This window comes from Callospermophilus lateralis, chromosome 7 (assembly GCF_048772815.1).
Source record: "Callospermophilus lateralis isolate mCalLat2 chromosome 7, mCalLat2.hap1, whole genome shotgun sequence".
Taxonomy (NCBI): domain Eukaryota; kingdom Metazoa; phylum Chordata; class Mammalia; order Rodentia; family Sciuridae; genus Callospermophilus; species Callospermophilus lateralis.
In genome coordinates this window covers 135,425,157-135,439,629 of record NC_135311.1, presented here as the reverse complement: position 1 = coordinate 135,439,629, position 14,473 = coordinate 135,425,157, and the positions used below count along the sequence as shown (strand labels likewise).

The following is a 14,473-nucleotide window of genomic DNA, read 5'->3' as shown; positions in this document are numbered from 1 at the left end:
TTTGGCCAGTGAAAGTGAGATATTGTTATTTAATAAATTCTTTTTAAAAATATTTATTTATTTATATGTGGTGCTGAGAATTGAACCCAGCGCCTCGCACGTGCTAGGCAAGGGCTCTAGCACTGAGTCACAAACCCAACCCCTTATTTAATAAACTCTAACATGGTGGAAAGACACAGAGGTGCAACATCTATATTAGTGACACAGCTCGATCCTAACAAGCAGGTAGGTCTCTTCAAAGTTGCTTTTCTTGTAAATTGGGGCCAGGGAGACAACTAGAAAGATATCTGATTGGTGAACATCAGGTGGCCTTTTTAATGCAGGGATTAAGGCAGAGGGAACTTCCTGATCAAGCCCATTGGAACTGACATGCTTGGGGGATTCGGTTGTTATCTCCTGATTTCTCAGAACGTCAGATAAGTAGTTTAACTTCAGTCGAGTCTAAAACAATGGCCTCCTGGGATTTATGCTGTTTATTATTGTCATTTTTGGTGCTGGGGATCAAACTCTGGGCCTTGTGCATGCTAGGCAAGCGCTCTACCACTGAGATACCTCCCCAGCCCTTTTTATTTTATTTTGAGATAGGGTTTTGCTAAGTTGGCCAGGCTGGGCTGGAGCTTGCAATCCTCTTGCCTTAGCTCCTGAGTAGCTGGGATAACAGGCGTGGGCCACCATGACCTCCTGTAATTTTTTGTGGTGCTGGGGATTGAACCCAGGGCCTTGTGCATTCAAGGCAAACGCTCTACCAACTGAGCCAATCCCCAGCCCCACCTCCTGTAATTGTTCTTTAGCATGTTTCTATACCTTATTTTCCCGGCCTGTAAAATGGGCCCAGTGTCCATTACACTACTGCCCCTTAGTCACTGCTCAGACCAGTGATAGAAAGTGCCCGTGGTTGGGAAGGTCAGACTGGATACCGAGGAGAACATTCCTTTGGATTTGAAACCCCACCAAGTTTCCACTTGAGGCAAACTGCCTCGGCTCTGCCTGCCCCCACCCTGCCTCCAAGGGAGGCTCACGCCCTGGGAAAGTTCTGGGCTACACATTGTTCAGGTTTTTCCCAGCCAACATGTTGGAGGCTGTGGTGAAGCCGACGCACGAGTACCTTGGCCCTGGCCCTGCCTGCCCGCGTTTCTCCTGCAGGAGGGCGGACCCAGTATCACAGCATGAGTCCTCCCAGGCCCGGGATGGAAATGCTGCCTTGGCCCAAATATCAAGTCACTGGCCTGTTTTCTCAAGGGCTGCCCCCTAAATTCTTGGAATTCTTGGCTTTCAGTAGTGCCCCCAAGGGATCCTATTCTCAGGGCCGGGTCAGCTGGGCTGAATTACAGCATAAAGGGCACAGTCTACGTACAGGGAGTGGGATGGGGGGACAGAGGCATTGCGGACAAGGATTCCCACTGTCCAGTGAGGCCAGGGCCTGGGCCTCACCCCATCTTGGGCCCTCCCGGGGTTGGGACACGTTGGCTGGCTTCCCCTTCCAGGGCCATGGACATTGCAGGATGGAGGTTTGCCGTGGATGGCTGCAGTTGTGTGGGGCCTGAGGCTGTGCACAGGGAGGTGCCATGTGCCACCAGAAGGTCTTGTGTTGTTTTAATCTCTGGGCTCTGTTTGGAGCATTGCCTCAAGTCCCCCGGGTGGGGCCGGGGAGAAGCTCAGTGGTTAGAGCGCTCGCCTGGCAAACACAGGGCTTGGGTTCAGTTCCTGGCACCACAGAACCCCCCCCCCCAAACAAACCAAAACCAGCCCACTGTGGTCAGTGATGCTTGTTGTGGTCCTGGTTTCTAACTCCAGAAAGGAACCCACCCATACGATCAGATGTGCTTGGCCAGTGTCGGAGAATGGATCTGGGTGCAGCCTGGGCCTTGGGAGGCAGGCCTCCGTCTGTCTATCTGTCCATTCACCTGCCCAACCAGAGAAGTGACAGGGCGAATGGGCTCTGAGTGGAGCCCTTCTATTCCAGGCTCTGCCAACTTGGGCAAGAGGGTCCTGCAATCTGGGCTGTGGAGCGGGCATAGGTAAAGTGAGGGTAGTACCAGTTCCTGCCACCAGGGGGCGCTTTGGACCTGACTCAGATTCTTGCAGGAGTTTCACCAGGTGGGTCCCCGGTTAGTGTTGTTTTTGTTGTTGTTGCGTTGCCATGGGGACTGGCACGCCCAGAGCACACAGCCTCACACACTTTCGGGAAAGGTCTTCACCTTTGGCAGTGATCTCAGGAAAGCGATACAACCTTGATTCACTCCGGGGCTTGTCTCCAAGGGCTGCAGGCAGGACGTTGGAGCACTTGGCACCACGCAGTCCCATCGGTGGCCACAGGCAGCCCCTTAGCTGGTCTGAGTTTTGGACTTACTGCCTCCTCCTGTCCTGGCCTCACTGTCCCTGAGGTCTGAAGTTCCCCGGCCAAGCTAAGTCCACAGCCTCAGTGACGCCACCTGGGACAGAGGCCCTGGGAGGAGAAGGGTCTGGGACTTAAATCCCTAAAGCTCTGAGCTGTCCTTGTGTGTTCGGCTCCTGGGGACCTTGGAAGGAAGCAAGGAAGGCAGAAGCCCGGGTGAGATCCAAGAGGCTCCAGCGCGCCTCAGCTTTTGGCCTTGCTAGAGTTTCCCCAAGGGTCCCCTGTGTTAGCTGTTTGGCTCTAGGTGGGGCAGTTGGAGGTGGTGGAACCACGAGGAGGTGGCGCCTAGTGATGGGTCCTTAGGTCACTGTGAGGGTGCCTTTGATGGGGACAGAGGGACTCCAGTGCCTTCTTTGTTTGCTCTCTGACCACGAGGTGAGCAGTCTTGCTCAGTCACCGGCTCCTGCCATGGTGTGCTGCCCTGTCACAGGCCCAAAGCCACAGGGCCAACCCATCATGGGCCAGAATTTCCAAAGCTGTGAGCCAAAGTAACCTTTTCTCTTTAGAAGCTGATTATCTCGGGGATTGTGTTATAGTGAGGACTCACTAAAGTCGGACTAACATACACCTCAACTCCGGGCTTCCCCTTCTTCATCTATCAAATAGGCAAAATGATAATCCATACACAATGGGCTTTTTTGTGTGGGGGGATACTGGGGATTGAACTCAGGGTCCCTCAAACACTGAGTCACACCCCCAGCCCTATTTTGTATTTTATTTAGAGACAGGGTCTCCCTGAGTTGCTTAGCACCTGCCATTGTTGAGGCTGGCTTTGAACTTGGGATTCTCCTGTCTCAGCCTCCCAAGCTGCTGGGATCACAGGCGTGCGCCACCTCGCCCAGCTCACTGTGGGCTTTTACTGAAGAGTACATGAGGTAATATTCCTAAAGCATTCAGCACGGTGCCTGGCACCCAGTAGGTGCTCAGTAGATATTACTCTCCAGGAGTCTCAACCTCTTCCCTTTCCTCTCCCAAATCCAACATGGAAGAGCATTTGCCCTCTGCCTGCCGCTCCCTGGGTCTGGCTCTATCCCCTGCCCGTCTCTTGGCTTCTCTGCCCTGAGAGGAAGTCCTGCTGGATCCAGAGGCAACTTGCCAGACCTGAACGGTGTCACGTGCTGGTGTGTTTGAGACTGGGCTTCACGTCCAGGCCTTGACACCCATCTTAAGCCTCTCCACTTGCAGGTTGCAAACTCTTTGTTCATGAGACTGTTTATGTCCAAACGCAGGCGAGGTGCTCAGAAAAGCAGGACGTTAGCCCCCACGCCTGCGCGGTGTGCTGCCCCTTTAATGTCACAAGGTCTCACTCTCCCCACTTTACAGATGAGGGCATTGAGGCAGAGGGGTGAAGTAGTTCAGTTCAGTTCTAATTAATTATGTAAGTTCATCAGGGCGAGGGCAAAGGCGGAAGAGAGAGGGGGAATCCAGACACTCCCTGGTGGAGGCACCTGGATCATCTTATGTTAGTGGGCAAGGCCATGGACAGGAGTGATAGTGACCATAGCTGCTGTTCATGTTGTCATCTGGAGTTAAAGTCTATCGAGCACTTAATACCGCATATATTTTTTTTTCATTTAATCCTCAAGATAACCTACAGTGCCAGTGTTGGAGAACAGAGCCACTTAGGGTAACCCAGTGATCAGGAACCCGAGCCCCAGGGACTGGGGACAGCGCCAGCATGGAGTGGACATGGGAGCCCGTGCTCCGTGTACTTGCATCCTGGACTTTGGTGACAGAGTGCGGCAGTTAGAGTAGAGTTTGTTCCCACCGGAGTTGGTCCGCTCCGTCACTCTGACAAGCACCCGAGAACAACCACCCGGGACCAGGGGTCCACTTTGGCTCACGGTTTCAGTCTATGGTCAGTGGCTCCATCGCTCTGAGCCTGAGGTAAGGCATCCGGGAAGCGGGAGGGGTGGGCAGGGACAAGATATAGTCCCCAGGGAATGTCCCCAGGGGCACACTTCCTCCACACGCACCCCCCTTCACCCCCCAACAATCCACCCGGCTGTCAGTGGGTTAATCCACGGGGCAGGTCGGAGCCCCATGATCCAATCATCTCCCCCAAACTCCTCTGGACCTTGCTGCAAGCTTTCCACACCTGGACCCGAGGGACATTAGATCCAAGCCACAAACACCTCCTGACTCAGGCTGAGGCCTGGTCCAGTGTGGCAGTCGGTGCCGGAGGTGGGCCTGGGGAGGCTGGGCCCTGGGGTGGGCCCTGGCCGATGGCTTCCCTCCCTTCTCCCTCCTGCTTGCACCCATTTCCCCCCTGCTGGGAGCCACAGCCAATTAATATGATGCATGGCATTTTTGATTGAAAGGTGATGCCAGCTAGCCATTGAGATGATATGATTATGTTAAAAATTACATTCATATGGATACCGGACTCCTGCTGCGGGACTCCTGGAGAGTTCCCATTGGTTGGGAAAGTGCAGTAGGAGGGAATTCCGGGGAGGCGCTTGCGCTGGAATGCCGGGAAGGGACCGGCAGAACGCCGCGTGGGTGGATCGGGAAGCTTCCCGGGGACGGACGTGCTATTGGCGGTTCTTTCAAATAAAGTTTGTTCCTGTTTGAGTGGCTCGTGATCTTGTGCCCAGCCAGAGACTGCGGCACCCCCCCACTTTTCTTTTAGAGAGAGAGAGAGAGAGAGAATCTTTTTTGTAGGTGGACACAACACAATGCCTTTATTTTTATGTGGTGCTGAGAATCGAACCCGGGTCACGCCTGTGCTAGGCGAGTGCTCTACCGCTGAGTCAGCGGCCCCAGCCCCCCCAAAAAATATATATATTTTAAGTTCTTGATGAACATTTATTTTATTTATTTACTTATATGTGGTGCTGAGATACGAACCCAGTGCCTCGCACATGCCAGGCGGGCGCGCTACCACTGAGCCCCAACCTCAGCCCTCCACCTTCATTTTAACACCAGATGTCTCCACCTGACCTTGGATTTCCCCCCACTCCAGAGACACAAGCCAGGATAACTCTCTTTTCTTTGTGAGACCCAGTCCCGGGTGTCTACCAACAGAACGTGGACTAAGACCCACACCCTAGAACCTCTTGTTTGCTCCTGCACCCCCGTGGCCCAGGGGGAGGATTGGCAGAGTGAGGACTCAGGTGTTTGTTGAGCGAGTGAACGAGCGCGTTTAGACAACCCTCCCTCCACCATTGGACGTTTAGATGACATCGTATTTTTGTTGTTAAAAATTGCGCAATGTCACCCAGATCCCTCAAGCAGAATATTTACCGTCCACGGCCCAGCTGCCCAGTCCCCACCGTCCCCCGCGCCTGTCCAGCTGGAGCCACGGCTGCTTGCGGTTTTCATCAGACCTGATTGTAGTCCACCCAGACAGAGAACGAGGCTCTCTCCCCACGTCTGTCAAACGTGGGGGACGGGGGCTGGGGCTGAGGCTCAGTGAGGGGGCGCTGGCCTCACCCTGTGAGGCCCTGGGCTCGGTCCTCAGCATCATATAAATATAAATAAATAAAAAAGGTCTTGTGTCCATACAACTAAAAAATTAAAAAAAGAAGAAAAAATCAGGAAAAACAAAACCCAAACTGGGCTACTTGCCTGTTCTAGGACCCGAGAGTAACAGGTTCCCCTGCAGGTGACCAGGGCCTCCTGGGTTCAGGGCAAGGCAGCTTTGGCTTGTAGCCAGCTGCCCCCCGCAGGGGCACGTTGGGACCCAAGGCAGTGCCCGCCCGAGAGAGCGCCCCTCCGCTGGTCTCCGGGGGCTCCTCTTGCCACCTCGTGTCCCATTTAGTCCTCGGCCACGTCCGCCGGGTGCCCTTCCCTCTGCCACCAGGAGGCAGGAGGAGCGAGGTCCTGCAGCACCGCCTCCCCTGGGCAGGGTGAAGGCCTTTATCTGCCTCCTTCCGCCACTGTGACTTCTTGTCTGGTCTCCAAACTGGCCTCTTCCTCATTCCAGTTCCACCTGTGTTTTTCTTTCTTTCTCTTTTTTGGTGCCAGAGATTGAACCCAGAGGTGCTCAACCACTGAGCCCTTTTTATTTTTCTTTATTTTGAGGCAGGTTCTCGCTATTGCTGAGGCTGGCCTTGAACTCGGGATCCTCCTGCCTCAGCCTCCGGAGGCGCCACCGCGCCCGGCCCACCTGTGCTTTCCAGGTTCTGACTTTTACTACTTATTTTCAGAACCCCCCATGGCCACTAGAAGGGCTTCCTGTCATTTTCACAGGTGTCTTCCGGATTCTTCCCTCCACGCACTCAGTTCCCTTCTCCCGAGCCCCTCCTGGCCACCCCCATCTTCTGAAATCCTGCCTCCCTCCAGGATCCACTCTCCTCCTGGAAGTCCCCTGGCCAGGGACCCCCACTCCCTGCTGTGCCTCGTCAGGCTGTGCCCTTACCACGCCTTGGGAAGGGACCCACGTGGGCTCTGTGTGCGTGTCTATCCCAGCACTGCCCCGCAGGACTGCAGATGCTGAACAAGCAGCTGTTCACTGGTCAGTCTCCCTGTCCCCAGGCCCCTCAGTGGGGATGAGTGCTGCGGGCCCCACCAGGCTCCCTGGGTCCTCACGCTGAACAGCTCTTCCTCTGTGCCAGCACCGACCTTTGTGTTCCCGGATCGGATTCTCAGACATGGAAAGGGCTGAGCCTCGTGGACTGCTGGTGACTGTCCTGTCGCCCAGGGAGCACACCTGTGTGACCAGGCCCAGCTGAAGAAGCCGCGCGTCACCAGCACCCACAGCCGACATGTCCTCACACTCCTCCCTTCCTCCCCAAGGAGGCTAGCTCCATCCTGACTTCTCACCGAGGACCAGTTTGGCCTGTTTGAACTTTTGTAAGTGGGAGCACATGGCGTTCTTCTGTGTCTGGCCTCCTTTGTTCGACGTTGTGTTTATGAGGTTTGTCTGTGTTATTGCAGCTGGTTTATTTTCATGGCTGTGTAATACTCCCCTGGTTGGATCCACTGTGAGTCATCCATTGTACTCTGAATGAACATTTGGGATTTTGGTTCCAGTTGGGCCTTGTAACAAGTAATTCTGGAAGGGCTGGGATTGTGACTCAATGGCAAAGCACTTGCCTAGCCACGTGTGAGGCACTGGGTTCAATCTTCAGCACCACATAAAAAACATAAATAAATAAAACAAAGGTATTGTGTCCATCTACAACTAAAAATATTAAAAAACAAAAAAACAAGTAATTCTGGGAGTCCCAGTGTGCAGTTAGCAGGCAGTACTTAGGAGACAGGAATGCTCTTAGGAATATTTTTGTACTTATCTTTTGGTTTTCATATGGCTACTTTCTGTTGGGTAGGTACCCATGAATGGAATTAAAAGTGTTCTCCTTTCAATTTAAAAATTTAAATTAAATTTAAATCTTTTAAATTTAAAAGATTCTGCCAAACAGTTTTATATAGTGTTTAAATCTGTTTGAGATATTTTTTTTTTTTTTGAAAATGGGGTTTAACCCAGGGGTGCTTAACCACAGAGCCAGGGTTCCCAACCCTTTTATTATCATTATTATTATTTTAAATTTTGAGACAGGGTCTTGTTGAGTTGCTTAGGGTTGGTACGTTGCTGGCTGGCTTTGAGCTCACAATCCTCCTGCCTCAGCCTCCCGAGTCACTGGGATTATAGGTGCCCACCACTGCGCCTGGTTCATGTTTAAGTGTTTTAACGTGCAATGTTCATTGACTTCTAGGCTCTACTGGTGTCCTCATTGGACAGATATCAAATGGAGGCTCAGAAAGCTGAATTAATTTGTTTTGGGCACACAGCCGGTCAAGGCAGGAGCTGGCTCCGGGGTCCCCCATATTGTTTCTCATAGAATTCTGACCTGGATCCTGTGAAATGCAGCATCTGGGACATAGTAGGTGCTTAGTACGTGCTGGTTGAATAAATGACCAATAAAAGAAAGGATCCCTCAGTCGGGCAGGGGACCAAATACAGAGATGGTGGACTCAGTGTCACAACACTGTTCACAGAGAGCGTAGGGGAGCGCGTGTCCCTATCAGACGTCTCTGAGTCCAACAGAAGGCTCTTGGGGACAAGCTGGGGGAAGAGGAATTCCCTTTCACATCTGAGCCTTGTTGAAAACGTGCCCCTGGAAACAAGCAGGCGGCCAGGGTGTGTTAGGGTTTGTTCAGCGAGGGGCACAGCTCCTGAGGACCACGCCCTGCGTCCTGCCCAGCGTGTGTAGGAAGAGCCAGTGCCCAAGCCTTGGGCGATGCTTAAAGGGAGCAGGAGATGTGAGGGCAGCTGGCGGGGTCACCAGCACACAACGCCTGGGGGCCGTTTGTCTTTCTGCTCATGGACTGGATGAGTGTGGGGCATCTGGGGGACCCCTCTGAACACACTTCTGTCCTCCTGCTGGACTCCAGCCAGGTCCGTCCCGAATCCTCAGCATCTGGAGCTGTGCTCCCTCAGCTGCCCCAGGGCTGGGTCAGGGGATGGGCAGGGGGACCTCAAGGGCAGAGCCCCCCAGCCAAGAGGGACTGCAGGGCCCTCCCGGCCACGACGAAGTCACTTAGCGCCCCAGATCAATCAGGGCTCTTCTGTCACCTCCTTCTCCCAAATAAAAGGGAATCAAGGGAAGGCAGACACCCGTGGGACGCCTCAGCCGTGTTCGGGGGATTCCTGCCGACCCCCCACTTGTGGCACGTCACTGAATGGACTCGCTTAACACCCAAGACGGAATCACACCAAGGAACACACTTGGTGACGTCTCGGAACGCTGAGATCCCCACCGGAGGCCTACTGTGTTTGGCGTTCGCCAGGCAATGACAAGAACTGATTCTGAATGAAGGTCGCGGGTGAACCATTTCCTGCCTCTGTCCTGACTTACATTTGGATCCAGTAACAGGTGAAGCGGAGACTCTTACAACACCTCATCCACAATGAAAGGACAGCAGAGTGGCTAATATTAATACTCCCGTAAGCTTTTTCTATTCTATTGTATAAATTTAAAAAAATGGGTCTCCCCCAGGTAAAGGCCGAGGGGACCCATCAGTCCCCTCTGGCCCAGGGTTTGATCTTTAAGGAAAGGAGCTTTGGTAGTTTGAGACCCAGAAGTGAGGTTATTGCTTTTGCCTCAATGTTTTGAAAAAGTCTTGTCTCTTAAATTACGTAAATAGTGCACTGCCGTTATTGAAAAATTAGAAAAATTGATGGGCAAAAAAAAAATGATAAAAGTCACCCCAAGTCCTTATACCCAGAGATAGCCACTATGAACCCGTGGCAAACTAGTGCAATGTGAATCCTGTTTTATAGTTGAACTCATCGGCCATTTGTTTTGTGAGTTCTGCATTTTTATGCACAGTTGGGAAATCCTTTTCCTTCCCTGAGAAAGTTATAAAAAGAATTTCTCAGATCTTTTTCTGGTTCTTTTATAATTTTTTTCATATTGACTCCACTTGGAGTTGTGTATGCAGCATACAATATGGGCTCAGTTTTGTCTTTTTTTTTTCATCTGGCTACCCTAATGGCCCATAGCATTTATTAGAAAGCTCAACTTTAGCTGGGTGGGTGTGGTTGGGCACACCTGTAATCTCAGCGGCTCTGGAGGCTGAGGCAGGAGGATCATAAGTTGGAGGCCAGCTTTAGCAATTGAGTAAGGCTCTAAGCAACTTAGCAAGGCTCTGTGTCAAAAACAAACAAACAAACAGGCTGGGGATGTGACTCAGCACCCCTGGGTTCAATCCTCAGTACAAGGAAAAAAAAAAAAAAAGCTCGACTTTATCTTATGAAGGCTTTGAAATGTGCTCAATGTCCTACGCGGCCAGTCTCTTCCTATTGCTCTTCTTCAGAGTTTCCTGGATTATTTTGTACTTTACCTTCCATAGGAATTTCAGAAATAACATTTAAAAATTTCAAGGAGGAAGATCCAGTCGTACTTCTGCTGGGATTTCAATAGGTTTTAAAATCACACCAGGAGAATGAGCGACTTCGCAGTGCTGGGTCTTCCTGCTCACACTGTCTGCCTTCACGCTCACATTTGGGTAGTTTTTTTTCACACATTTAAAAAATGAAGTTCGGGGCTGGGGATGTGGCTCAAGCGGTAGCGCGCTCGCCTGGCATGCGTGCGGCCTGGGTTCCATCCTCAGCACCACATACAAAACAAAGATGTTGTGTCCGCTGAAAACTAAAATAAATAAATTAATATTTAAAAAAAAAATAAAAAAAAATAAAAATAAAAAATGAAGTTCATCCCCACATAGTTTTTTCTTTGTGCCTTTTGCAAATAGGGACTGTTCTTGCCCTGAATGGTCTAACTAGCTGCCGCCTTACATAGCCATGTTACTAGTTTCTGCATCACATTCCTGTACTCTGCTACTTACTAAATTACACTACCGTCAGTTGTGATTTTCCTGCTGATTATAGCTATCTGTCTATCACCTATAGATATTTGCTTATTTGCTTTGGTACTAGGGATTGAGTTCAGGGTGCTTTACCACGGATCTATATCCCAGCACTTTTCATTTATTTTTGATTTTGAGGCAGGATCTGGCTAAGTTGCTGAGGCTGGCCTCCATCCTCATGCCTTAGCCGTCCAAATGTCTGGGATGACAGGCGCCTGTTGTGACACCTGGCTACAGATATATTCATATCATCTGCAAGGTGTTGATTTTCTCTTTATTTCAATTTTCGTACCTCTAATTTTAAAAATTCTTTTGAAATTGCATACAACATCAAATTGTGAGGGTGACAGTGGTCACCCTTACCTTGGTCCTGTTTACTGGGAATATCTCGAGTACCCACTCCTTCCCTGGCTCTGGCAAAGCCACACCAAGGGAATGTTTCTCCTGCTGGAGTGTGCACTCAGGAAGCGTCAGCTCTGAGCTCTGCTGAATGCCCCTCCTTGGAGGTTCTGGTATGATGAATCCTGTGGATAAGTTACCCCCAGGGAGCAGTCCTTGCATTCCTGAAATAAACCCCTCTTGGTCCAGATGAGTAACTAGGTTAATGTGCTATTGGCTTCTATTTGCTAACAATCTGAGATTTTTTTTGAAAAAAAAGTGTTTGTAACTAAGACACGCTTGTAGTTTTTTTTTTTTTTTTTGTGGGTCATAACGTCCACAAAGGTTTTTTTTTTTTTTTTTATTCAATGTTATTCCTGCTTCAAAAAAATGATTTGAACTGCCTGTGGTGGTGTACACAGCTGTAATCCCACTGACTTGGGAGGCTGAGGCAGGAGGATCGCAAGTCTGAGGCCGGCCTAGGCAACTGAGAGAGACCGTGTCTCAAAATAAAAAATAAAACAGTGCTGAGGACGGAGCTCAGTGGTAGGTACCCTGGCTCTGATCCCCAGCACCACAACAAAAGAACAAAACAACAACAACAGCAAACCAAACACACCTGCCTGATGACCCAGCCGTTCCTTTCCTGGGTATTTATCCAAGATACACGAAAACATATCTATGAAATGACCTGTGACAGGCATGCTCATCACTGCTGTGTTCACAACAGTCAAAACAGGAAACAGCTGAAGCAAGGCTAGGAGAGTGGACAGACAGATGGACACAGTCACGCAACTGAATAGAGAAAGGAATCAACTAGTGACCTATAGAACAATAGGGATTAACACTGAGAATGTCACTCTGTGTAGGAGTCTGACCTGGAAACAGATGGTATGGCCCCGTTTGTATGGAGTTCTGGAATCATGGCAGGAAGACCTCAGTCTCTGGGTTGGGTGGAGGATGGGCTTGGCTTCTTTTGGGGTGTTATTGGGATCTCTGGGGATTGAACCCTTGGCAAGAGCTCTGCCACTGAGATTCACCCCAGTCGGCTTTTTACATTTTGAGACAGGGTCTCCTAAGTTGCTGGGCCTGGCCTTCACCTTGCCATCCTCCTGTCTCAGCCTCTGGAGTTGCTGGGGTTACAGGCGTGCATGGACTACTTTACCTGGCTGTCCCTGATCTTAAGGAGGAGACACCCAGCCTTTTAACACACAGTCGGCAGAGGTTCATGCCCCAATTCCTGGGTTTTGCCATTATGTTTTGTTACTTAGCTGAGAAAAATTAAAGATCCAGAGCAGCTGACTTTAAAACAGGGAGATTACTTGTATCACCAGCTGAGTCAAGGCGACCCCCAGGTCCTTGGGAGTGGAAGAGGGAAGGAGAAGGAGAATCCGAGGAAAGGCAGCCTGAGATGGAATTGGCTGAACCTGGCCTTGGACTTGGAGGACGATGATTGTATCCAAGTTCTCTGGAGTTCTCTGCAGAACGAGTAGGTCGGTATCTACACATCTAGAGATATAGATGGTAACATGAATAGTTGGCTCACAGAAACCCCCAGTCTTAGGTTGGACCAAATGTCGGGGCACCTCATGGTCCATTTGAGTGGACGTATTAAGTTGACCATCACAGGGGCCACGAGTCATGGATCACGGAGACCTGTGGGGGCTGGGACAGGTGGGAAGCAGGGTGCACAATGGAGCACCCAGAAGGAGCCCAGCCCTGTTGATACCTCGACTTTGGCCCAGTGAGCCCCCCTGGGGGCCCTCACGCCCAGTACTGTCAGACAGTGAGTTTGCATTCTAGAAGCTGCTTAGTTTGTGGAAATTGGGGACAGTGACGATAGGAAACAGCGCACACTGTTGAGTATAATGTCGGACATGTTTTTTATTTCTTGGCGCCGGGGATCAAACCCAGGGCCCCACACGTGCCAGGCCAGTGCTCCGCCACTGAGCTACATCCCTGGCTCTGGTCTCTATTTAAAAAAATCATTTCTATTTCTTTAGCATTATTCTCTATTTGATGAAATATTGTCATCATACTTCTTTAAGCATGATTTCTTTCCTCTAGTGCTTTAAACATGTCTGCAATAGCCGTTCTGAAATCTTTGTTAAGTTGGACATTGAATAGATCAATACAAATCTCAGCTGGGCGTGGTGGCACACACCTGAAGTCCCAGCGCCTCAGGAGGCTGGCGCAGGAGGATCCCAAGTTCAGGGGCAACCTGGGATCACAGCGCAACCTGGGGGACCCTGACTCAACAAAACAAAACAAAACACGATTCTGGTATATCCCTCCTGTGGAGTGGTGCGTCACAACAAGAACAAGTAAACCAACATGCCCAGCCCGCAAGAGTCGCCTGAACACAGCCCCGAATGAAAGAAGCCAGGCATTAAAGAACATTCTCTGCTTGATTTCAATTTATATCACAAACTATTTTTTAGAACCGGGGATTGAACCTGGGGGCGCTTAACCCATGAGCCACATCCCCGGACTTTTTTTATATTATATTTTGAGACAGGGCCTCACTAAGTTGCCGAGGCTGGCTTTGACCTCGTGATCCTTCTGCCTCAGCTTCCAAACTGCTGGGATTACAGGTGTGGGCCACTGTGCCAAGCATTTGTGTAAATTTTAAAAAATAGCAAAACGAGTCTCAGCTGTCAGAAGAGGAGCACCTACATGGGGACGAGGGACTGATGGGTGTCAGGGATGTTCTACATCCTGATTTGGGGGCTGGGTACCTGAGCGTGTTCATTTTGTAAACACTCCTTTAGCGGAACACTTATGATTTATGAACGTGTATGTATACACATGCACACACCAATTTATTCATTATACATAAATAAAAACCTAAAAAATTAGGGCCGGGGCTAGAGCTCAGTTGGTAGAGTGCTTGTCCTGCATACACAAGGTCCTGGGTTCAATCCCCAGCACCACAAACAAACAAAAAAATAAACCCAGAGGGTATTTTTGCACCTATGTTTATGTAGCATTATTCACAATAGCCAAAGGATGAAATGACCTCAATATCCCTTTCTGGATGAATAGATTAAAAAAAAAAAAGTGAGATCATGGAGACAGCTCAGTGATGGAGTGTTTGTCTAGCCCAGGCAGGCCCTGGGCCCATCCCCAGCACTATGGGAAAAGAGAAAGTGTGATATATACATCACTGAAACATTATTCAGCCTTGAAAAAGAAAAAAAAATCTTGTCTCATGCTACAGCTTGGTGAAGCTTTAGGACAACATGCCCGGTGGTGTAGGCTGATTAGAAAATGAAAAGTACAGCATGATTCCATTTACAGACAGTATGGAAAGCCGTCAGACTCTGAGTAGAATGGTGGCTGTCCCAGGCTGGGGCAGGGAAGGGGACTTCAATGGGTGTAAAG

The 14,473-nt window shown here is 50.3% G+C and overlaps 1 non-coding gene across 1 annotated transcript; it reads right to left on the bottom strand.

The window, feature by feature from the left end:
• Positions 1 to 694: 694 nt before the first annotated feature.
• On the bottom strand, positions 695 to 772 carry Trnas-uga (transfer RNA serine (anticodon UGA)). Its single transcript has one exon. It is a non-coding gene; the product is annotated as a tRNA-Ser (tRNA).
• Positions 773 to 14,473: the final 13,701 nt, after the last annotated feature.